Source organism: Gopherus evgoodei, chromosome 1 (genome assembly GCF_007399415.2).
Source record: "Gopherus evgoodei ecotype Sinaloan lineage chromosome 1, rGopEvg1_v1.p, whole genome shotgun sequence".
Lineage (NCBI taxonomy): Eukaryota > Metazoa > Chordata > Testudines > Testudinidae > Gopherus > Gopherus evgoodei.
Window position 1 is genome coordinate 180301279 of NC_044322.1, and position 23871 is coordinate 180325149.

The following is a 23871-nucleotide window of genomic DNA, read 5'->3' on the forward strand; positions in this document are numbered from 1 at the left end:
CAGCTGAGGGAAGCACAACTTTGAATGAAAAATGTTGCCATTAAAAGAGAGGGAACAAATTGCATAAATTACAAATGATCTTCAGAAGCAGCAATGTACTAGCAAGTTACCCTGATTATACATGAATGTTTTCTTTGCCATCAGTCCAAAAAAATAGCCTGGCAACCTATGAAACTCATTGAGATACAGATCTCTTTGTAGAAAAATGCAATTTGAAATGGACTGTGAAGTTATAGACATTACATAATACTTTAAGGGGAATTATTTGGCTTAATTTCTGAGGTTATAAAGCTAATTAAAAAAACCCAGAAATGTGGTACTTCATTTCCTACTCTCCTAAAGTTTGTCTTTTATTATAATTGTGTACAAGTACAATGCAAACAAAAGGTCTTTTCCTGCCATTCCCATGCAGACAAAACTGGCAAGAGGTTTATATTAGCTGTACTTGTTTGAGGACTGTAGTATCAAGTTTTCAATAAAATGTCTCTGCCGCCTGGCCTTGATCCAGAAAAGCACATAAGTGTGTGCTTAACTTTAGGCACAGGAGTAGTCCTGTGACTTCTTAAGATGCTTGAAATTAAGCATTTGCTTAAATACTTTACTGGATCCAGACCACTGAGTGCTAATTTAGACATGTATTGTGAGAAGAATGTTAATTATTTTATTTTATGTTAGTGTGCAGTGATCATTCATAAAGCCTCATTCAGGGTGTATAATTTAGTAACATTGTCATACAAAATGGTAACTTTTTTAATTTTCAGACTCAATTTTAATATCAAGTATACCAAATCCCACAAGTGATATGCACTCATTATTCCAGGAGGTTTTTTAGTTTACCAAATAATTCCACATTGCCACTTACAAATGGAGTAGTCTTCCCCCCCCCCAATTTCCCAATTTTGAATTTACTTCTTTTTTTAATTATTTTTCTGAAAGAATTATTAATTCTTAATTATATTTCTGAAATAATAATTTCAGAATTATTATTATTTGATAAAATCCTCTTGCTCTTCTAAAGTGCCCAGACAGTAAACTGAGCTATTCCCGAGACCTCAACTCAGTCCTCTTTATCCTGAGAGTAAATGTTTCAGAGTAAAGTTTGCTGGTTCTTACTTAGGAAGTTGCAGTTCAGCTGAGGGAAACAGGAGCTCCCATTTTCAGCTTGTTTACCCACATAACTTTGCATATTGCACCTGTATGACAGCACAGGCTTTCAGCTACTAGTTGTAAAGATATGGGACATAATTTTATTGCTGCAAGTTATATTCAGCATGAGGGATAAACTTACAGCCCTTACAGATGCTTTTTTGGTATCCTAACAGTCTTAGTGGAAATTAACAAACTTGACTGCAGTGGGAGCAGAGACATGAGTAGATTTGAAAGCCAGGCCATGTATTAAGGTATTTTATAGGTAAGAAAGTGAAAATAATGGTTGTACCTGTGAAACTCTGGACACATTGAAGTGTTTACTGTAGACATTTGAGTGCGACCTGATTTACTCTACTGATAGAACCCACGCTGTGTTCTGCTCTAATGATCCTCTCCAATGGTCTGCTCTTTTTGTGTACACAGAGTCATTATTTTAGCATGTGTGTGTATGTATGTATGGGGTGTGTGTGTGTGTATATATATACACACAAACCCGTACATACATATATATACACACACATATCTAGGGAGATTGTGGAATGGTCATCACTGAAGGTTTTTAAGAACAGGGTAGACAAACACCTGTCAAGATGGTCTAGACAGTACTTAGTCCTGTCTCTGTGCAGAAAACTGGACTAGATGGCATATCAGGGTCCCTTCCAGTCCCACATTTCTATGATTTCTCTCTCTCTCATTGTTAGCTCTGCAGTGCCAGTTCAACGACAAGAGAGTAAAAGAGTGACCTGGATTATATTTATTATTGTGCAACATCAACAAATTGTTTACTAAGTCCCAGTAAGTTACTGTAAGTTAATGAGTTGAAGGCAATGGAGTTGCATGGGTGTCAATGATGGTATCATATGGCCTCCAGAACTTTTATTATTGTATGATGATGTAAGAGAAACATGAATTCAGCTTGAATCTTAGGCTCTAGGCTGAGTTTGTTGGGCTGCCATGTAGGAAAACATATTTCTATTGGAAAATGAGCACATCTGATATGGAAGTCATTGGGAGACAATGACCATGAACTCATGCTGATGTTTTTACTGAGTAACTCTGAAGAGTAGGATTTGTAATGTGTTTGGAAATGAGTTAAGACCCACCGTCATAGAAGTTGTGAAAAGTTTAAGAGAAATGTTGACAAGCCTGAAGGTCTAAACACAGCTGCTTGCTAAAGTTCTGCAAGTTGTCAGAATTTCTTCTCTTTTAGTGTCATAGCTCATAGACTTTTAGGCCAGAAAGAACCATCATGATCATCTAGTCTGACCTTCTGCACATAACAGGCCACAGAATCTCATCCATCCTTTCTTATAATAGAAACAGAACCTCTGGTTGAGTTACAGAAGTCCTGAAATCATGATTTAAAGACTTCAAGTTACAGAGAATCCACCATTTACTCTAGTTTAACTGAGCTAGTAACCTATTCCCCATCCTGCAGTGGAAGGTCGCAAACACCTAGGCTCTCTGCCAATCTGACCTGGTTGAAAAATTCTTTCAAATATGGAGCTCAGTTGAACCCTGAGCATGTTGGCAAGACCAGAGAGCCAGACGCCTGGAAAAAAATTCTCTGCAGTAACTCAGAACCCTCCCCATTTCTGACCATTGAGGATTTTTGATTCTAGCAGTTGCAGATGGGCCACATACCAGTGTAGTTAATCTCATCCTACCATCCCCTCCATAAATTTATCAAGATCAGTCTTAAAACCAATTAGGTCTTTGGTCCCCATTTCTCCCTTTGGAAGACTGTTCCAGAACTTCATTCCGCTGATGATTAGAAGCCTTAGTTTAATTTCAAACCAACATTTATCAATGGCCAGTTTATATCCATTTATTCTTGTATCAACACTGGCACTTAACTTAAATAACTCCTCTCCCTTTTAGTGTTTATCCCTCAGATGTATGTGTAGAGAGTAATCATATCTCCCCTCAGCCTTTATTTGGTTAGTCTAAGCAAGCCAAGCTCCTTGTATCTCCTGTTGTAAGGTAGGTTTTCCATTCCTCTGATTATCCTAGTAGCCGTTCTCTGCTCCTGTTCCAATTTGAATTAATCTTTCTTAAACATGGGAGACCAGAATTGCACACAGTATTCCAGATGAGATCTCGCCAGTGCCATGTGTAATGGCACTAACACTTCCCTGTCTCTATTGTAAATACTTCACCTGATGCAGCCTAGGATTGCGTTAGCCTTTTTCAGGGCCTCATTATATTGGTGGCTTATAGCCATGCTACAACTGAACAATACACCCAGGTCTTTCTCCTCCTCTGTTGCTTCCAGCTGATACATCCCCAGCTTATAGCAAAAATTCTTGTTGTTAGCCCCTAAGTGCATGACCTTGCACTTGGCACTATTAAATTTCATCCCATTTCTATTTCTCCAGTTTTCAAGATCCTCCAGAATTTCTTGTATGATATTCCAGTCCTCCTTCATATTGGCAATACCTCCCAACTTTATGTCAGCCACCAATTTTATTAGCACATTCCCACTTTTTGTGCCAAGGTCATGAACAAAAATGTTGAATAAGATGAGTCCCAAGACTTATCCCTGAGAAACTCTATTAGTTACTGCCCTCTAGCCTGACATTTCCACCTTTCAGCGTGACCCATTGTAGTGTCCCCTTTATCCAGTTCCTTAGTCACCTTTCAATTCTCATATTAATTCCCATCTTCTCCAATTTAACCAATAATTTCCTGTATGGAACTGTATCTAATGCTTTACTGAAATCTAGATGGATTAGATGTACTACATTTCCTTTATCTAAAAAATCAGTTATCTTCTCAAAGAAAGGGCTAAGTTGGTCTGACATGATCTACCGTTTGTAAAACCATGTTGTATTATATCCCAATTACAGTTTACCTCTATGTCCTTAATTTTTTCTTTCAAAATTTGTTCCAATGCTTTGCATGCAGTTGAGGTCAAACTAACAAGCCTGTAGTTTCCAGGATCGCTTTTTTTCCTTTTTTAAAAATAGGTACTATGCTAGCAATTCTCCAGTCAAAGAATACAACCCCCTGAGTTAACAAATTTATTAAAAATCCTTGTTATTGGGCATGCAACTTCATATGGCAGTCACTTTAACATTCTATGATGTAGATTATCTGGGTCCCCCGATCTGGTCCCATTAAGTTGTTTGAGTTTGACTTCCACCTTGGATGTGGTAATTTCTACTTCCATATTCTCATTTCCATTAGCCACCCTGCCACCATCCCTAAGCTCCTCATTACCCTTATCAAAAACTGAGGTAAAGTATTAATTTATGTGTTGGATCATGCCTAGATTATCTTTAATCTCCACTCCATTCTTAACGTTTTACAATCTCACTTATTCTTTCCTTGTTTTCTTTTTACGTATATGGCTATAAAACCTTTTATTATAGGTTTTAATTTCCTTTGCAAGGTCCAACTCTGCTTGACTTTTGGCAGTTCTCAGTTTATCTCTACAGTTTCTGACCTCCAAGAAGTAGCTTTCCTTGACAATCCATCCCATCTTCCATTCCTTGTAGGCTTTCTTTTAATCACCTCTTTGAGATACTTGCTAATCCAGTTTGGTGTGCAGCCCTTCTCTATGAATCCCCCCTTCCCCCGCCATGCTTGGGATGCAGATTTCAAATAGTTTCTGCAACTCTGACACTTCTCTAACTAATTCCCTTAATTTTTTTAGTTTGCCCTTTTGAAATCAAGGACCCTCATTACAGACCTATTTTTGTTTATCCTTCCATTTAGTTAAAACTGAACAGCTCATGAGCACTCAAACCAAGGTTGCCCTCTAGAACCAGTTCTTCTGTGAAGTCCTCACTACTTACCAATAATAAATCTAAAATGGCATCACTTCTGGTTGGTTTGGTGACTATTTGGTGAAAAAATCTGTCAGCTGTCACATCCAGGAATGTTTGGGGCCCACCACTATTAGTAGCATGTGTCTATATGTGGGAAATTAAAGTCTGACATAATCACATAATTCCCAGTAGTATTTATTTCATTAAAATTTTTAAGATGTCTATCCATGCCCAATTGCATCCTGGGGATCTGTACCAGACCCCAATCCCTATTCCAGGAGATCCTCTGTTACCTTTCTTTCCCAGCATGACTCTGATACAAACCGATTCTGTTTTATTCAACCCATCACTTCTAATTTTTTTACAGTGTGCCTTGTCATTAACATACAATGCTGCTCTACAATGCATACCCTTCAATACCCGTGCTCCAGTCATGACTACTATCCCACCATGTTTCTGTTATCCCTATAATATCTGGCTTCACTTCCTGCACCAGTAGTCCTAGTTCCTCCATTTTGTTACCCAGGATTGGCATTGGCAAACACACATTAGTTGTTTCTGCTTGGCTTCACCTAGATTCCTTGCCTGATTAGATAGTCATTCTACTTCCAGTTTCGCCTACTTGACTGTTAGTGTCATTGGTATTGGCACTATCTTTCCTCTCAGTGTCCATTTTCCTACCCTCTGTTGCTTGTTTCTCCATTGCTCTATCCTCTCTTACTTGATTTTCCTCCTGCTCAATTTTAGAATCAGGTATGATGATTACGTGAGCATCTCCCGACTTTCTCCTCCAGTCATTTGTCTACCATGCACAAAACAGTAATAATACTATGCACAACTCATTAAAAAAAAAACACCACCAAAACCCCAGACATCTACAAAAGAAGAGGTTTGTTTTCATCCACCTATTTTTCTCCCAGTAATAAAATAATAATCCCCTGGATATCAAATCTCTTTTTACCAGTCAATAGCAAAAACATGGAGAATTTTGGCTTTCCACTAGTATTGCTGGATTGCAGCTAATGCTAACCATGTCTCTGTATTGCCCTGACACACCCCATTTACTGGGGCAGAAGGGGCACTCGGAGAAGGTGATGTAGAGCCAGCTATGTGAGTTTCCACATTAACTTAGGACTCCATTACATAAGGGGAATATTCAGTTGCTCTTTAACTATTTTTGCAGCACTAAAGCAAAAGTGGACAGGATGCGTACTTCTGTATCTGAGCTATTCACAATAATAGATGAAATGCACATTTGGATTTATGATCAGTTGGAATATCTACATCTGAATTTGTGTAACTTCAGATTGGTATGCTGCTGAAATTTTCTTTCTTTTCTTTTTTCCCCCCAATTTTTTCTTAAATTTGTTTGATTGGTTGGTTTCCTGATTTGTACAATAAAAGATTGTCTTTAAAAATCCAGTGGTAAATATTGTATGTTTTATTAATGCTATTAATCTTTAATATATTGAGTCAAGATATCCCTAAGGAAATATAAGTGAAGAGCTAAAATACTATGTTCACATAAAAGAGATATTGGAATTGCATTTCTGTCATTTAAAATTTAACACTGCATCATTCCTCTTAAACTTTATTAAAGTGATGAATAGAAAGTAAAAGTAACATTTACAACATTTTAAGTCTCAGGTTCAAAGATTGTGGATTCTAATGAATCTCTTTAATTAAAGGATTCATTACTTGTGTCTTTTTACAGTAAATTAATTAAACTTTTATTCCAGATGCATGCAAAAAAGGTAATTCATAATTAAAGGATCTAGGAAACACAGGAAGTATAGAATCTGGCATAGGTGCTGAACACTAATTTACCACTGATATTGTGAAATTGCAAATGAGCTCAACAATATAAAATATCAAAAATTGCCTTGTAAAATAAAATATCCATTGCTAACTGTGGAACATTGCTAAACTTTTTAGTCTGAATCTAGAACCACATTCTGCCTATTATGCTTGTATTAGCCCTTCCTGCTTAAGCACATAATCTTATTCAAGTTACCCTTTCTCCTCTCTCATCTTATTATAACATTATTATATCATTTCTAATATTAGTCATAAATTTATTGGGGCAGGGATCACATTGTCTTCCTATTTTAGGAAGAATCTAGTAGACCTTTGGGTGCCATTAGAAATATTAAAAACAATTATTTTATACATTAAATATCTGTGGATTTCTGTGAAGAACCCAGTGGAAATCATGTTGTAGCTTGCCTTTTTAGCATTCATTGGTCCATACAAAGAGATTCTGCTAAGCTTATTTTCTTATAAATTAGAAGGTATGTGCCATATATACTTTATAGGCCTATTTCTGAATTTACATATATTTGTACAAATCAGGAGTAACTCAATGAATTTTTCTCTTCAGGACTTCCTCTGTTTTCCCTCCTAGTTTCTATTTCTTTGTAGCGATACTTCATCTTATTTTATATCCTGGTTGAAGCTAACAAGCTACAGCTACTAGCATAACTCAGTGGAAATTATACTGCATCTTTATCTTTTAACATCTGAACAAAGGGTGGTTCAACAAACGAGTCCTATATTCCAACATATAGTCCTACATCCTGTTCTAGGCTATTATTGGAGAGACATGAATGAATCTTGCAAACCCTATTAATTTGCATAGGCAATCTAGTACAAATCAATCCAAATACTTTTCCATTTGCAACAAAAGTTTTTTCAGTGTAGATCTAGATTGGTTAGAGATACCACAACACCACTATGTGCAAGTTCTGTCAGACAGCAGTACCTTAGCATCTTATCTCCAAGGTAGGGAGAAACATTCAATATGGATGAGTAATTTGGCAATAATATTCTAGAAGATATGTCATATCAGGAAATGCAATATAATTTCTTTGTGAGATGATTGCCAAGGGTACTAATTCCTCTTAATGTTGTGATGCTTGTCCATAGAGAAATTGGTCTAAGGCAATTTTCAATATATTTCATATAACTAAAATCTTCTGTTATGTGTCCTCCCCTTCCATACCACTTACTTCATCCCTCAAGATCACTTCTTATGTTTGTCCCATTTGCACTGTAAATTCTTTGGGGCAGGGCTTATGACTTTTTAGTTTCTGAAATGTGACATACAAAGTTGTGGTATTCTCTCTATATTAAATAAAATGTTGTGCGATAAGTTTATATCAGCAAACACCAGCGTGAAAGCACATACATATCTAGCAGTTTCATTAGTGACACCATGTCTGTCTTCTTTTAAGACCTGAACTGATACCTAAAGAATTCAGTAGAAGTTTTTCCATTGACTCTAATGGATCAGGCTCTTCAAACCAGTGTCAAAAAATCAGAATCCATTTTAATGACGCATTATGCTTTCAAAGCCCATTTTGCCCCAAATCTCCATTTCTGAGGAGCGGGGGTGGGGGGTTGGATCAGAAATAAAATTCTGAGCTATTGCAGGGTGTGGTACTATTTTATGTGTTTCAGCTAAAGTAACCTTCTTTAAGATGCTTATCAGAGCAGATTTCAACAAAGTAGATTTGTAGTATAATATAGCTCTTACTATAGATGAAATTTCAAATATCTATTGTGGCTGTGTTGTGACAGCAGTCTCTCATGCGATTAAAAATATACAAAGAAATCTAGAAGTTATTTTGACCTTTATATTTATGTTAACTACATGATCTTACATGATGCAGTTACTCTCAAATCAGTCTCAACTACAGGGGGTTAAAGTAATGGTCAGTCATCTCTGAGAAAGAATGATTGTCTGAATACCCAATTTGTATATATATATATATATATATATATATATATATATATATAAAAAACATTGGCTTTAGTAGATTAGGACAACTTTGATAATAGAATTGTTCATGATTAAATGTTCATGTGTGAATCAAAGTGCAAAAAGATTAGAAGACTATTTAAGAGGTGCTACCGCTGTCAGACCATATCAATAAAGCCTGTAAGATGGTGAGCAACAAAAGCACTGATTAAATACCACTCTGTCACATTATTGTATTAGCTATAGCTAAATGTAAAAAGAAATAAATTACATATTTTAACAGCTCACTTAAAACCTCTGAAGACTTTCACTACTTCATTTTTTTCTTTAACTGCTAAAAATACAAGTGGATCATGGCTAATGCATCTAGAAATCATCTTTGAAAGGTATTACATGCCATTTACTCAAAATTGTGTGTGAGATTAAACTTTCAAATCATAAAGAACTTTTTTCCGTCTGTACATATTAATCTTTGTGTGACATGAGATTTTTAAAATTCTAATTCAGTTTTCCAATAATAAATGTTTTGATCTGCTGGAGGGGGTTAACTTTGGGCCCACTAGTACAGTCCAATGAAGTTGCTGAGAAATTTTGCCTGCATAGATAATACAGGCTCATCCCCATTGTGTGTTTTCCTAATGCAAGCTTTTTTAGTATTAACTAAAAAAATCTAGAGTTATGCTAGATTAGGACCCTGTCCTACAAACACATAAGTACATGCATAATTTTACTCACAATTATACTTTATCCATCTTTTTAATATTAAGCTATTTATGGAAGGGAATTACAAATTGCATTCATGAAAATAATGCAACAATGGACATAATACCTGTTTTCCTGAGCAACTAAGACCCTAATCTTGCAAGTACTAATTCATGTGCATTATTTTAATTGGTGAGTAGTCCCACTTGGAGTGCATAAAATTAAGCACATGAATAAGTAATTGCAGGATTAGGGCCTTAGTTGCTCAGGAAAAGATGTATTATGTCCACTGTAGCATTATTTTCATGCATGCAGTTTGCAATTTCCTTCCATTAATAGATGAATATTAAAAAAGATGGATAATTGGTATAATTACATTGTAAATACTGTATGTTTTTCCTGAAAATGTTACATTTACTGTGTTTCCTTTTGGTTAATCAAAGTTGAAAGCTCAGATTTACTAGAAGTGGTTTTGGAACAACTGAATCCCGATTTAAATGTCTTGGAGAGCTTTTTGAAAGCAAGATCAGCTTTTAGAAATACCTGTGGTACCAAAACCAGTCCAAATCAGCTCCTAATGAAATTGATTTAGCAAATTCTGCTTCCAAAAAGGATTAGATTACTTTATATACATATTTGAATAATGTAGAGTCATTCTTCAGACAGCAAATTAGCTTTTTTTCAAAGGGCACTGGTATATTTCCTGTGTCTGAGATCAGAAGGCACAGGTTCTAACAGCTGTGAGGCAGTAAATAAAATATTGACTTTTTTAATGTAATTTAATTTGTAATGATCACAAATACTTTTGAAATGCTGGACAAGTCATTTGGCACAATCTGGTCAGGGCTGCCTGGCGGGTGGGGCAAGTGGGGCAATTTGCCCCAGGCCCCGGGCCCTGCAGGGGCCTCCATGAGAATATAGTATTATATAGTATTGCAACTTTTTTTTATGTAAGGGGCCCCCGAAATTGCTTTGCCCCAGGCCCCTGAATCCTCTGGGCAGCCCTGAATCCAGTTATGTCATTCCTTGTAAACCTAGGACATGAGAAAAATCACACTATGACAAGAACATAAAAAGTTTAATGTAGTTTTTCAAAACTAATGAGCAAACACATTGTGCTATAAGAATTTAGTGTCTCACAATTTTGTGCCTAACTTTTTTCTTTGACTTAGCTGAAACATATATATGTGTCCAATATTAAATTATGTATGAGTTTTTTATTACATTTTCCTTTGGTACAGTGGGATGAACTTGGTTACTGAAATGCTTATTGAGTTACAAAAGACATTTTAAAAATATTGGTATGGTGGCCAGGTGTTTCCTTGGTATGCAAAGGCTTGGGTTCAGGATTGCACTTGAGGATTTCATTTCCTGAATCATGAAGTCTAGTGCACAGTATAGATTTAGTGCACTATCAGGCTCCCATTGAAGTCAATGGATGTTTTGCCATTGACTTCAATGGAAGTGGAATCAGACACTTATAGAATATTTGAATCAGAAAAGCATGAGTAAAAAGGAGTCAGTCAGTCATCCATGTACTCAGTTCTACCAGAGAGAAGGAATTGCATTTTGCATGAAACAAAGTATTTGCCCATGTTTAACTTTCTGAAATGCAGAACACAAATAACAAATAAGAAAGAATGAGGAAAAGACTATTTCTCCTCACCTCAAGTTCTAGAGTCATCCTGCTGGAATAGCAATACTTGCATATTTCCCTCTTTTCCGCTGGTGTTAGGAGAGGCACAAAAGCCAATCCTGGCTAGTATAACTGGTACCATGTGTAGAATTCTAATACAAAGGAATAATAATTATACAAGGATCTTACAAAATTGGGTGACTGGGCAAGAAAATGGCAGATGAAATTCATTTTTGATAAATGTAAACTAATGCATGTTGGAAAACAATCTCAGCCCTCCATACAACATGATGGGGTCTAAATTACCACTTAAAAATAAGATCTTGAAGTCGTTGTGGATAGTTCTCTGAAAACATCTGTTTAATGTGCAACGGCAGTCAGAAAAGCAAACAGAATGTTAGGAATCATTAGGAAAGAGATAATAAGACAGAAAATATCATAATGCCATATATAAACCCATGATATACCTTGAATATTGTGTGCAGTTCTGATTGTGCCATCTCAAAAATATATTAGATGGCAAAAGTACAGAGATGGTCAACCAAAATGACTAGGGTTATGGAACAGCTTCCATATGAGGAGACGTTAAAAAGACTGGGACTGTTCATCTTAGAAAAGAGGTGACTAAGGGAGGATATGATAGAGGTCTATACAATCATGACTGATGTGGAGAAAGTGAATAAGGAAGTGTTATTTATCCCACTATACAAGAACCAGGGGTGACCCAATGAAATTAATAGGCAGCAGGTTTAAAACAAAAATAAAGAAGTACTTCACACAACACACAATCAACTTGTGGAACTTGTCAGGGTTTGTTGTTATAACAAATTAGATAAGTTCATGGAGGACAGGTTGTCAAACCTAGTCCCAGATTTGGACCTTAGCGTCCAAAATATGGGGGTTAGCACGAAAACCTCCAAGCTTAGTTACCAGCTTGGACCTGGTACTTGCTGCCACCACCCAAAAAATTAGAGTGTTTTGGGGCACTCTGGTCCCCCTGAAAAACCCTCCCCGGGGACCCCAAGACCCAAATCCCTTGAGTCTCACAACAAAGGGAAATAATCCTTTTTCCCTTCCCCCCTCCAGGTGCTCCTGGAGAGATACACAGACACAAGCTCTGTGAATCCAAACAGAGTGACTCCCCCTCTCCGTTCCCAGTCCTGGAAACAAAAGCACTTTCCTCTTCACCCAGAGGGAATGCAAAATCAGGCTAGCAAATCCAACACACACAGATCTCCCCCTAATTTCTTCCTCCCACCAATTCCCTGGTGAGTACAGACTCAATTTCCCTGAAATTTCCCAGAAAAGAAAACTCCAACAGGTCTTAAAAGAAAGCTTTATATAAAAAAGAAAGAAAAAATACATACAAATGGTCTCTCTGTATTAAGGTGACAAAATACAGGGTCAATTGCTTAAAAGAATATTGAATAAACAGCCTTATTCAAAAAGAATACAAATCAAAGCACTCCAGCACTTATATTCATGCAAATACCAAAGAAAAGAAACCATATAACTTACTATCTGATTTCTTTGTCCTTACACTTAGAAACAGAAGATTAGAAAGCAGAAACTACTTCTCCAAAGCTCAGAGAAAGCAGGCAGACAGAAAACAAAGACTCAGACACAAAATTCCCTCCACCCAAAGTTGAAAAAATCCGGTTTCCTGATTGGTCCTCTGGTCAGGTGCTTCAGGTGAAAGAGACATTAACCCTTAGCTATCTGTTTATGACACAGGTCCATCAATGGCTATTAGCCAAGATGAGCAGAGATGCAAACTCATGCTCTGGGTGTCCCTAAACCTGTGTGTGCCAGAAACTGGGTCTGTACAACAGGGTATGGATAAATCAATAATTGCCCTGTTCTGCTCATTCTCTCTGAAGCATCTGGCACAGGCCACTGTCAAAAACAGGATGCTGGCCTGGATGGACCATTGGTCTGACCCAGTATGGTCATTGTTATGTTTTTAAGAAACACAAACTGAAGTTGTTGGGTTTTTTTTTTTCAAATTTTCCTCATTTTGACTATTTCATTAACATCAAATCAAATGTTATAGTTTATAGATTCATAGATTCAGTTTCACATCTTATCTAGAAATGATACTAATAACAATCTTTAAAAGGGAAAACAAATGTAGCTAAATAAAAGCTCCATAATTACTAGTGCTAATGTATAACTGTATATAAATATATTTTATAGGGCTGTCTTTTGATCTGACATTTCTAGTGTTACATACAAATCATGAGAGCAAATGTGTGTAACTCCACATGCACTGAGATGGTAATAAAAACCTTTAGAGCAGGGTGGGATGAAAGTGTATTGTATAGAAGAATATGGCTAGTCTTGTAACTGAAGTTAAAATATGGGGCAAAATTTGAGTTCAGTTCTCAGCTCTGCAACAGACTTCCTGGCTGAGCATGGGCAAATCACTTAAACTCAGAACTTCAGATTTTACATCTGTCAACTAGGAAAAATATCTATCAGAATTTTTGTGAGAAGGATTACTATTCATTTGTATTGCCGTAGTGCATAAACTCCCCAAACAGATTTCTGGTAGGTGCCATATAAACAGACAGGAAGATATTGTCTTAACTCATTAGTGCTATAGAAGGATGGCATATTATTTTTATTAAGAGAGTTCTGCATATGAAATCACATTATGTAAAAAAATGATCATCACAAAACCTCTAATGTGAAACTCTGTCATAAGACTGTTAAGGGACTGCTTTCAAGTATCTTCAGTGTTTCCATTTGTTCAACTTTCAATGAAAGATTAATTGATAATAAATGATCGATGTTTATTTATTTGTTTTACTGGTTCTTTCCGTGTTCATCTTTAGTAGGTTTCATTATGTATCATATGATTCTTTATGTACTGGATTGTAACTTCAGAATCTGACATGTACTGTGTTTGTGTGATACAAAAATAAAAAGAAGCACCTGTCAAAGACTCTAGAACTCCTGCCATAACAAAAGCAAATAAAATTTAATATCAACAAGATACAAAATTCCTCTTCCCTTCCTGAGCCAAATCTGATCCCCCTCAAAGCCCATGTCTGCAGCAGCCCTAGCAATACAACCATCCTAGGAGCACAGCAGAGAACAAATTGTGACTCAGAAAACCACAATTCCTGACCTCCTTTCTTGATCTGGAGAGAAGTAAGTTACTTTACTCCTTTTTCTTGAAGCAGCTGACTCCCTACTATACCCCCTGCTCCCTACTCTGGACAGTTAGTGGGGGTAGGATATATGCAGCCAAGACTCCATCTATTCACTATCCTCTTGCTCACTGCAGGAAGTATTGGGTGAGTAGCCTGTGCTTTCTTCATTGCAGCTTGAGTCACATTTAGTTTCCTTCATGGCTGAGTAAGAGCTATGTGACAATCTTAGTCCTATATAAGCAGCAAAGAGTTCTGTGGCATCTCATAGACTAAAAGACATATTGGAGCATGAACTTTCGTGGGTAAATATCCACTTCGCCGGATGCACCCACGAAAGCTCATGCTCCAATATGTCTGTTAGTCTATAAGGTGCCACAGGACTTTTTGCTGCTTTTACAGATCCAGACTAACATGGCTACTCCTCTGATACTTAGTCTTATATGGATTTTTTTTATTGTTATGAAGAACTATATGATTCCCCTTGAAACTTGGTCTGTTGGTTCTCTTCACTTGGAACAGTTGTTGTTAAGTGGTATATCAGACGTATATTCTCTATATATTTTTAAATATTGTGCATTTGCTAAAAGCCTTCAGTTAGGAAAACAATCTAATACAGTATAACATTTATAGCTTTTAGCTGATACAACTCAATATTCTACCTTACATTCTTTCTTCCTCTTCATTGACCTATTATAATAAAGGTTACTATCCCTTGCCCAGATCCTCAGATCTAGTCTCAGTTAGCATAACTCTCTTGATGTCACTGGAACTATGCTGATTTACACCAGCCTTGCATCTGGCCTCACTGAAACTCCGTTTATTTTTAAAATAGTGAATTCTAATACAAACTTCTTGTAGTCTGAACTGATTTCTCAACCAAATTCTGAATTTTATTTTATTGCATTTTGAAACTTTAGTATGAGGACAAGATGAGACTGATGGAACCATAAATTCTATTATCCCACTCTTCCTTTATAAATGTATATCACATATTCCAGAATACAGCCAATTTACTCCAAGGTTCCACCATTCTTCTAGTAGCGGGCAAATAATGCAACTTTTACCAGCCTTAATACTGTTGTTAACTTGAGGTTGGTGCTAAAGAAAATTTGTTTTAGATTCAGTTTGCCTAAAGTATTAAATTCAGAAAGATTGTAATGCATTCTTCTAACCATTTTAGTATTTGTTTGGCTATGATGACAACTAAACTATCATCACTAAAGATTCAGTGAAGTAATTTCTATTGTAATGAAGTTTTGGCTCATTACTGGGTACTTTATACAATCTGAAGAGAAACCTGAGTATGTCCACCACCTCTGAGCTGGAGGGAGAAATGGAATGGAGCCAATGGAGAACACTGTAAGTTACACAGTGCAACATCCAGCCAGGAGAGGGCTCCATAATTCCCAATGTCCAGCTAAACGAAGTAATATCCTGGAATAATGGGGGACAGGTCCAGGACAGAGCCAGAAGCTGTGTGGAAACAGGCAAATCAGCCCAAGATCAGTTTATGCCAGGAAGGGCTGTCCAGCTAACAAAAATTATGTTTCAGAAAAAATGTTGAGATTTTGACATTTGAGTTCATTCTGAATTGGGTTGAAGCTGAGACCTTTTGAAAATTCTCGTGAAAAAAGAGAGAGAAGGCAATAGTCCAGCGCAATAACCGGATTCACAGCAGGAATTTGAACACAGGTTTTCCACATCTTAGGTGAATAGTCTAACCACTGAGCTATTTGGGGGAGGTATCTCATCCTCCCCGCAGTTTTGTCTATAAATTTCATCTTGGACCTGACAAATTTTCCAGATGAAAGTTTAATAAAAACTGGTAAGTTTCCACAAAAAAATATGGTTTGGAAGAATTGGTATTTTCTGATGAAAAAAATGATTTCATCAGAGCACCAGCTCTAACTGGCCGCAGGAGGCCAGTAGTAGCACAAAGAAGATAAAGCACAGTGGCTTGCAGGCTGAAGGATAGTGTGAAGGGGTTACAAGACTCTTGCCTTTATATATATCTATACTGAACTTCCCATAGAGTTAGGAATTGTTGGGTTTCTCTTTTTTTGTAACTGTTGTGCTTAGGGTATTTGTGCCCTTTATTTTCACTGGCATTAGCAAAATAACACTCTGTTACTTATTTGAAATGCATATGTGTTTATGGGAACACATCAAGGACTAGAACTTGGAGAGTGCTTGCAACACCTATAGCACTCACCGCCAAATTCATGGCATATAAAGATTGCTATCAGACTTCCAGGAAGGGCTAGTGTACCACAGAACTTATAGTGACACCCTGCAATGGGAGTCAATTATATTTCCTTAATGGAACTAATCAAACTTGTTGAAGCTGCAAACTGGAAAAATGTGAGCTATGTTGTCTTGATTTGGCTTCAGGGTATCTAGTGCTTATCCTTGTCTGGCTCTCATTGACTGGAATTGATACTGCTGTGTATGTCCCACACATCCTAAAACATGCACTGATCTGATCATAACTAAAGAAACCATCCCACAGCTATTGTGAATTAAGCTAAAACAGATTAAGGCTGCTTTAATTCTGAATAAGAGTGTCCACACAGGGGAGTTAATGTGGTTTGATCAGTTCACTTTAAATTCACACTTTCAGTTAATTTAGATTAACCCTGTATAGACAAGTCCTCATTGTGAGAGACTTCACAAACGTTAGTGAACCTTTTCTAAGCAAGCTAATCGTTCCCACCCTGAGACTGGCCCTCACAATATGGCACATCGCCTGTTTCTCCATGACTATGACTTCCAATTGGGAGCCACTTTGTGGCTGCTGCTACAGCATGCTAGTCGAAATGGTGACCAGTGCCCCTTAGCACATCCTAGGCCTGATCCAAATCTTACTGAAAGTCAGTGGGAGTCTTTCCATTGCTTCAGTGGGCTTTGGATCAGGTCCCTTATGGAGAAAATCTTGGTAACTGGATCTTCATAAGCACAGATCCAGTTGTATTCTCCCCAGCCATATACCAAAGCTCCATTGCCCGTACATAAGAGAAATTATGCAGCTCATCTCCTTAGACAGCAGGAATTCTCAAACACCTGTTAACTTCATGCTGGGTTACTAGAGCTTCTGGGCACACAGGATTTTGCAGAGGCTTGTTGGAAAGGGGTGATTTTTTTGTGTTCTTTTTATAACTTTAAAACTTCAGAATCAATGCGATTAACATTACAAGTGTAAAATGGTGTATGAACATTGTATTTCTTGTATATTTTCCTTTTATAATGGCACAAATATTTTGCCATTAATTCCCTGTGAACTTGCCTATAGTATTATATGCTAGCTAAATATCAGCCAATTTCTTGGATGATTCATAATTTATAATGTGAGACATTGCTGCAAGTTAAATTTAGCTAAATTTTTGCAGGATCTATTTTAAATATGCTAATTTGCATACAGAGATTTTTTTCCTAAGAGGATACAAAATCCTGGATGTTGAATTATGTTAGTCACTTAAATCTCTCAAACAGTAATCTCATAATCTTGTGGACAATAGCTTTGCATTCAATTTATTACTTTGCAGGTTAGCATCCCTTTTAAGTATGCAGGTTGAATTCTTTTTTTAATCCTAAAAACGGGGTTGCTCTAAGTAAAATGCGCAAGTAGTAAGATCCACATATTTTTGTGTGTGTATGTGTGTGAGGGAGAGAGAGCGCACACCGCACAAAGACATTTGTTAGTGACACCAAATTATAGCTGACATAAAAAACGCTGGATTTTTTTGCTCAGTTTCTAGCACAGGATATTTTCTTCTGTTGATCAAACCATCTTCATAATATCTATTATATTGCCTAGTGCTCACCTTGCAATGCTCTATTAGTCAAAATATCTCCTTGCCCATGTATTCAAATGAACTGTAGAGGTTATTAACTTGCCCTTGGCAAAAAGATTTCGTTTTCTAGGGCAAATGCTTTTATAAATTCTGTGTGTGACAGTTTTATTACATATTGTAAATAGAATATTCTGCCAGATTTTTATGACAGCCATCACTAACTCATTCAGACCTTATTACTTTTCAACCCTTCATGTACCCTGAATATTCTTTTTAAAAAATCTTTAACGTGCCTGGTTTTGGACATAGTACTTTTTACAGTTCTCTAGCCAGCTGCATTCACAAACAATTCTTTAAAACATTTTATATTACAGTTAAACACTATATTTTAGAAGAAACTAGGCTGTAATATAATTTGATGTAGGCAGACATTAATTTGCACAGTCTGCATTTATAGCCATAGACTCATTTATGCTTTTGCAGTCACTAGTAGAGTTTAATATAATGGTTTCTGTGCTCAGCTGCATATATGTGCTGGGATCCACTAGCTGTAACCAAATGTGTGTTCTTGTAAAGTACTGTTGCTGCTGGTTTCATTTCTAGAGTTCATATTTCAAAATAGTATACATGCTTTATTGCAAAAAAAGTCTAAGTGCATCTGGCCCGTTTGCATGTTAAGAACTATTCAATCATATGTCACCTTTTTCTGTATATCAAAACCTTGTGAGGAAATTCTGTATTTTTATCAGTTTATATCCTTGGTTCACAGGCTGCACTCAAATAAAGAAATAAAGTTGGTTTGAATAACACGTTTATTTTTGTATTAGCATCCAAAGGGAGAAAGCCCTCATACAGCTAGGCACTGTACTTGTACAAATTAAAAAGGCAGTTCTTATCTGAGTCTTAACACACATAGAGAAATAACTGGTGAAGATTGCAGAGATTGGGTGGGATAAGATAATAGTTTCCAAAATCACCTAAGTGATGCAGGAGTCTAAATCCCCTTGATTCCCAATGGAACTTAAGCACCTAAGTGACTTAGGCACTTTGAAAAATTTACTTGAAATAGTAATTTTTTGTATACTAAGCAACTACAACACACTAAATGGCTAACAATTGTCAGGAGTTGTGTACCTATCATGGCAAAAGCAAAAAGAGCCAAAGCCAATGGAGCTATACCAATTAGCACGAGCTGATAAACTTGTCCAATGAGTAGAGTTGACTAACTGTTTAAAAGACAGTTCAGTGCTTGGGAACCAAGTTTGAATTCTGAATTCTCTGTTGAGCTCTCAGTCCTTATGTTGGTTATAGGGGAAAGGAAAACCTTTGCTTTGATTACCAACAACTTCTGGCTCACAAAATTATTGCCCTAGAATAAGCCAATTCTGGCTGGTCGTAACTTTTGAGTGCTTGATTTGCAACTTCATTGTTCTCCTAATATATTTTTTGGATGTAATGGAAAAAAGAAACATATCGTGTAATTATATTGACCTCCTTTCCACCATGTGCATCATCAGGGTTGGGCTATTCAGATCCACAGCACAGTCCTCTAGCACTGGAGGATTTAGTTGTCAAACTCTAAAAAGTCCCCACTGAACATCTTCAAACAGATTTTTTGTTCAGAGGTTTATAACCCCCCACCAAATTTCAAGTCCTTGCTCCAAAACATGGAAGTGCTAGGACTTAACAAATTGGTTGTAAGAATGTTTTTAAAGGGACAAAATAATATATTTTTCTCTAACCTCATTCTGAGAAATGGCTAAATCTTCCCAGAAAAAAACCCAGCCTTAGGCAGACACCCAGCATGGACAATTTCAGCCTACATGTTTTAACATTGGCATAGTTGTAAGCAACTGAAAACAGGGTCTTATGATGGATACTTTATCTATAGGCATCACTGTAATACAGATGCCTTTAATAATTAGGCTAATTTTTGTAATGTGCCTATTTGTAAGTTCAACTAAGAAGTAAGTTCCTTGTTTTAAACATTGTAATTTGTGAACCTGCTTAATAAAGCTAGTAGAATACTTCCAGGAAGTGCTATATAAATACAATGCTATTATAAATAACTGAAAGGAATTTTCACCACCACTGCTAAGTTGGGCAAGAATGTGGCAGAATAAGTGAAGAGCTTTCAAAGTGAACATGGTTCTGTAGAATGGCCATGCATTCACTACAGCTTCTTTTTCCCCTTGCATTTGTCATGTTGATGCTTCAGATAATCTGATGCTCATTTGAAATCATACTCACTTCCCTTTATTTTCAGTCCAAGATCTTCCAGAGTCTCTAACATGGCACCTATGTCTCTCAAATGTGTTTCTGCATTTTGTCAGTGATCAAATGATTGTCTAATCTGCTCTTTTTAACTAGGCATATATTTGCATATTAATTTAGTATCTGAGTACCCTATGTTATTACATAATTCCAAGAAGCATGATTTTGGGTTATCCTCAGCTTTTGTTGAAACTGGTAGGTTGACGTTTTAAAATTTGTTTTTAGTAGTGTTGGTTTTTAAAATGTAACTCTGGCTAAATGGGTCTTTGTGTCCTTCTACTACTGGACCACAAATAGGTTTAGGAGCCTTCTACTGGGACCAAAGACACACTTGGCCATTGTGTCACATATATTATTATTGAGGAAATGATGATCACTGTGACATAGCTAAGGTCATTTTGAGTTTTGCATTCAATCTCTTTATTATATATGAAAAATACAGTATCCTCACCTGAATTACAACATTTGCTTTTTAAGTATAGAATGAATTTTCTGAGACCGGACAAGTAAATCTGTTAGATTGACGTTGTTTTTTAAAAAAAATTAGCACTCTGTCTCAATAATTTTTTATTTTTTATTTTTTGTTTGTACTCAAATGATCACATTAATGAAATAAAACAAGTTCTTAAAGCTGCTCATATAGTTAAAATTCACTGAAATCCTGAGCCTAAGCTACATTTGAAAATTTTGTTATGATTATTGGTAAATTTTCCCATTTCACTTTATAATTGAAAATTTCTTCTTCAGGTGGTGCTTAAGAATAATATTGAAGAAATTTATGTATAACTGCCCTAATTCAAAATAGGTCCCATCTTCTGTTGTCTTCAATGGGATGGAGGCCACAGGCTGTCATTAGCAAACATGGCCACTATCTCCATTAATCTGCTCTTTCCCATGCCCCTTCTCCATGAGAACATACTACCTTGCCACTTTGCTAATATTTTCCCTTAAGGTAGTTTCACTTCACTCCTATTGCATAGCCATTCTGCCACCTGGTAAGTCTTTGAGTTCTCTGAAGAACATTTTATGCATGAGTTTCTGCCAACATTTACACATTACCTTACCTGTACCTTGACAACATGAGTTAAAATTCAATGAATGAGTCTTTAAAAAGCATAATAAAATCTGAGATTACAAATACAAAAAAAGCCTTGATCATACTTATATGATAATTGCATGGGATTGCTACAGTGACCATTTGTTTGCATAGTGCTCAATACATTTGACAAAAAAACAGTCTTATTTTTGTATTTTATCTCATACTGAAGTATGCTTAATGGTGACTACTTTAATTTTCTGCCAGCCCAGTTGTATTTCCTTCAAACAGGCTCTGCTTAAGGCTCTGTCACGCACTTCTTTACTACAGGTGTTTCCACCTGTTATAGTCTACATTTGTAGGCATAGTATTTTCTCCCAAATACATTTAGAACATTGTCCCAGTAACATTCATTATCACATTTATTAATTGCTAAGTGTCATCAGTGTGCTGTATATGACACACAAGAAAGTACAGTCACTTTAGGGAGGAGTTTGCAAAGTATGCCAAATGGACTGCACCGTACCAACTTTCTTATACATCTGTAGTTTATCAGTTTTATTTCACCATATACACTTTCACCTTTATTCAGTGTAGGCCCCAAAATCTCTCTTGACTCATCATCTATCACCCATTTGTAATTTAGAAGGAATTTCTCTTTTCTCTGCTCCAATAGGTCTCATTTACTTCTTTTTTTTTCCCTTTCCTTATTGGTCTGGTTGGTATTATATATCAGTTAGAGATGTAACTAGTAAAGTACTATAGAAAAATTGCCTTCATCGAGCCCAAGAAATCTTTACTGCAGATGTATTTGTTTTTCTGGTAGAGTGTAGACTTCTGATCATGTCATACACAAATGAAGGCCTAAATCCTACAATCCTAATTTAAGACTAGATTGTACCATCTTGACACTTCCCTATATTAAGAGTAGTATGAACCTGCACTGCCCCAGGAATAGCAGTGGCGGTTTTCTCCCTGAGATAGATATTACATTTTGGAGCTCTCCGTTGACTGGGAGTACACAAACTGCTACACACCTTTAAGGACTGCACTATGGCTGGCCAGCTCAGTCAGCTGGTAATACACAGAGAGAAAAACTATAGCTCTGCCTACAATTTGTCCCTCCATGTCCACTTCAAGGTATTGGGTGCTCCAGAAGGAGAGGTTAGAGAGTGAGGCATACACTCCCCTGAATGTAGGGACTGAAGTTTTGTCCAGTCCTTATGAGAATAGAGCAAGAGAGTGTTGGGGAGATGAAAACCCAGGAAGAATCTAACCTTTGCCTCTCTTGGGAGAAGACCCACATCTGTCTTCCTCCTGACCAGGGTTTTTCTAGGGTGCACAGTTCCCTCCCTATCCTGTGACATCTGCAGCAAGCCACACTGCCTAAACAGACCAGCATCTACGCTTTACTGTCTCTCCAAAGGCACAAATGCCAGCAGTTACAAGTTACCAAACAGCTCTTTATAAGAAAGCACATTTATTCCTAAGGTAAAAGCATTACAGAGAAAACATTAAAAAGAACAGAAGGTCTTATACACCTGCTAAAAGCTTAACAGCGGTCATGCATCCGTCTTATGGGGCCTCAGTAGGCTAATGTCTTTCCAACCCTTCCCAGGAAGGATTGGGTCCCCCACCCCAGACAGAAGGTCTTGTCTGTTTGCTAGGTTAGAAAGAAGGCTCGGAGTCACTTTAAACTCAGGGCTATTTTTCTAAAAGTCCTTTATTTCTCTGTTGGTCTCTGGAGAATCCAGTCTGAATTAGTCTATGTGAGCCTCCCCAGGTGGGGGTACTACTCTGGAGGTATTAAAACCTGAGTGAATTGGCCTAATCACCCCCCCACACACACTGTTCCTAGTTCCTGGAGGAACTGCGGTCATCCTCCTCCATGGAATTACATACAAGCTAGGATGAGTATTATCAGGGCCTGCTTACTTGACTGCATCCAGCTTAACTGAATATGCTTTAATCTAAGCTTGTCCTATTCTGGTTTGTGTTCCTTCCCCCTTGATATTAATATTAATTTTTGTTAAATATCTTGCCACCATGAACCTTTTTAGTGAAGACTAAAGCAAAATAGACAGTAAGCACCTCAGCCATCTTGATGTCATCTGTTATTAGCTCTCCTTCCTTGCTAAGTAGTGGACCCACACTTTCCTTAGTCTTTCTTTTGGACCTAATGTACTTATAGAACCTCTTCTTATTGCCTTTTATGTCCCTTGCTAGGTGAAATTCATTTCGTGTCTTAGTCTGATTTTGTCCCTGCATGTTTGTGCTATTCTTTTGTGCTCATCCTTAGGAATTTGTCCATGTTTTATAGGATTCCTTTTTTTTTATTCTTTAGTCATGAAAAAGCTCCTGATGGAGCCATATTGGCTTCTTACTAGTCTTCCTATCTTTTCCTTTCATTGTGATAATTTGCAGTTGTGCCTTTAATATCCTCTCTGAGAAACTATCAACTCTTCTGACGTCTTTTTTCCCTTAGATGTTTTGTGACATAAGATATTACGTGCCAATTCTTTTTTTAAGTTTATTGTTCCTATCCTGTAGCTATCACTCCTTTTTTTCCTTAAAAACATGAAACCTATCATT

General features: G+C 36.8%; 1 protein-coding gene across 2 annotated transcripts in view; it reads left to right on the forward strand.

The window, feature by feature from the left end:
• Positions 1–23871, forward strand: part of ROBO2 (roundabout guidance receptor 2) — a 1574925-nt gene that overhangs the window by 260463 nt on the left and 1290591 nt on the right. The gene's annotated exons all lie outside the window — the stretch shown is intronic.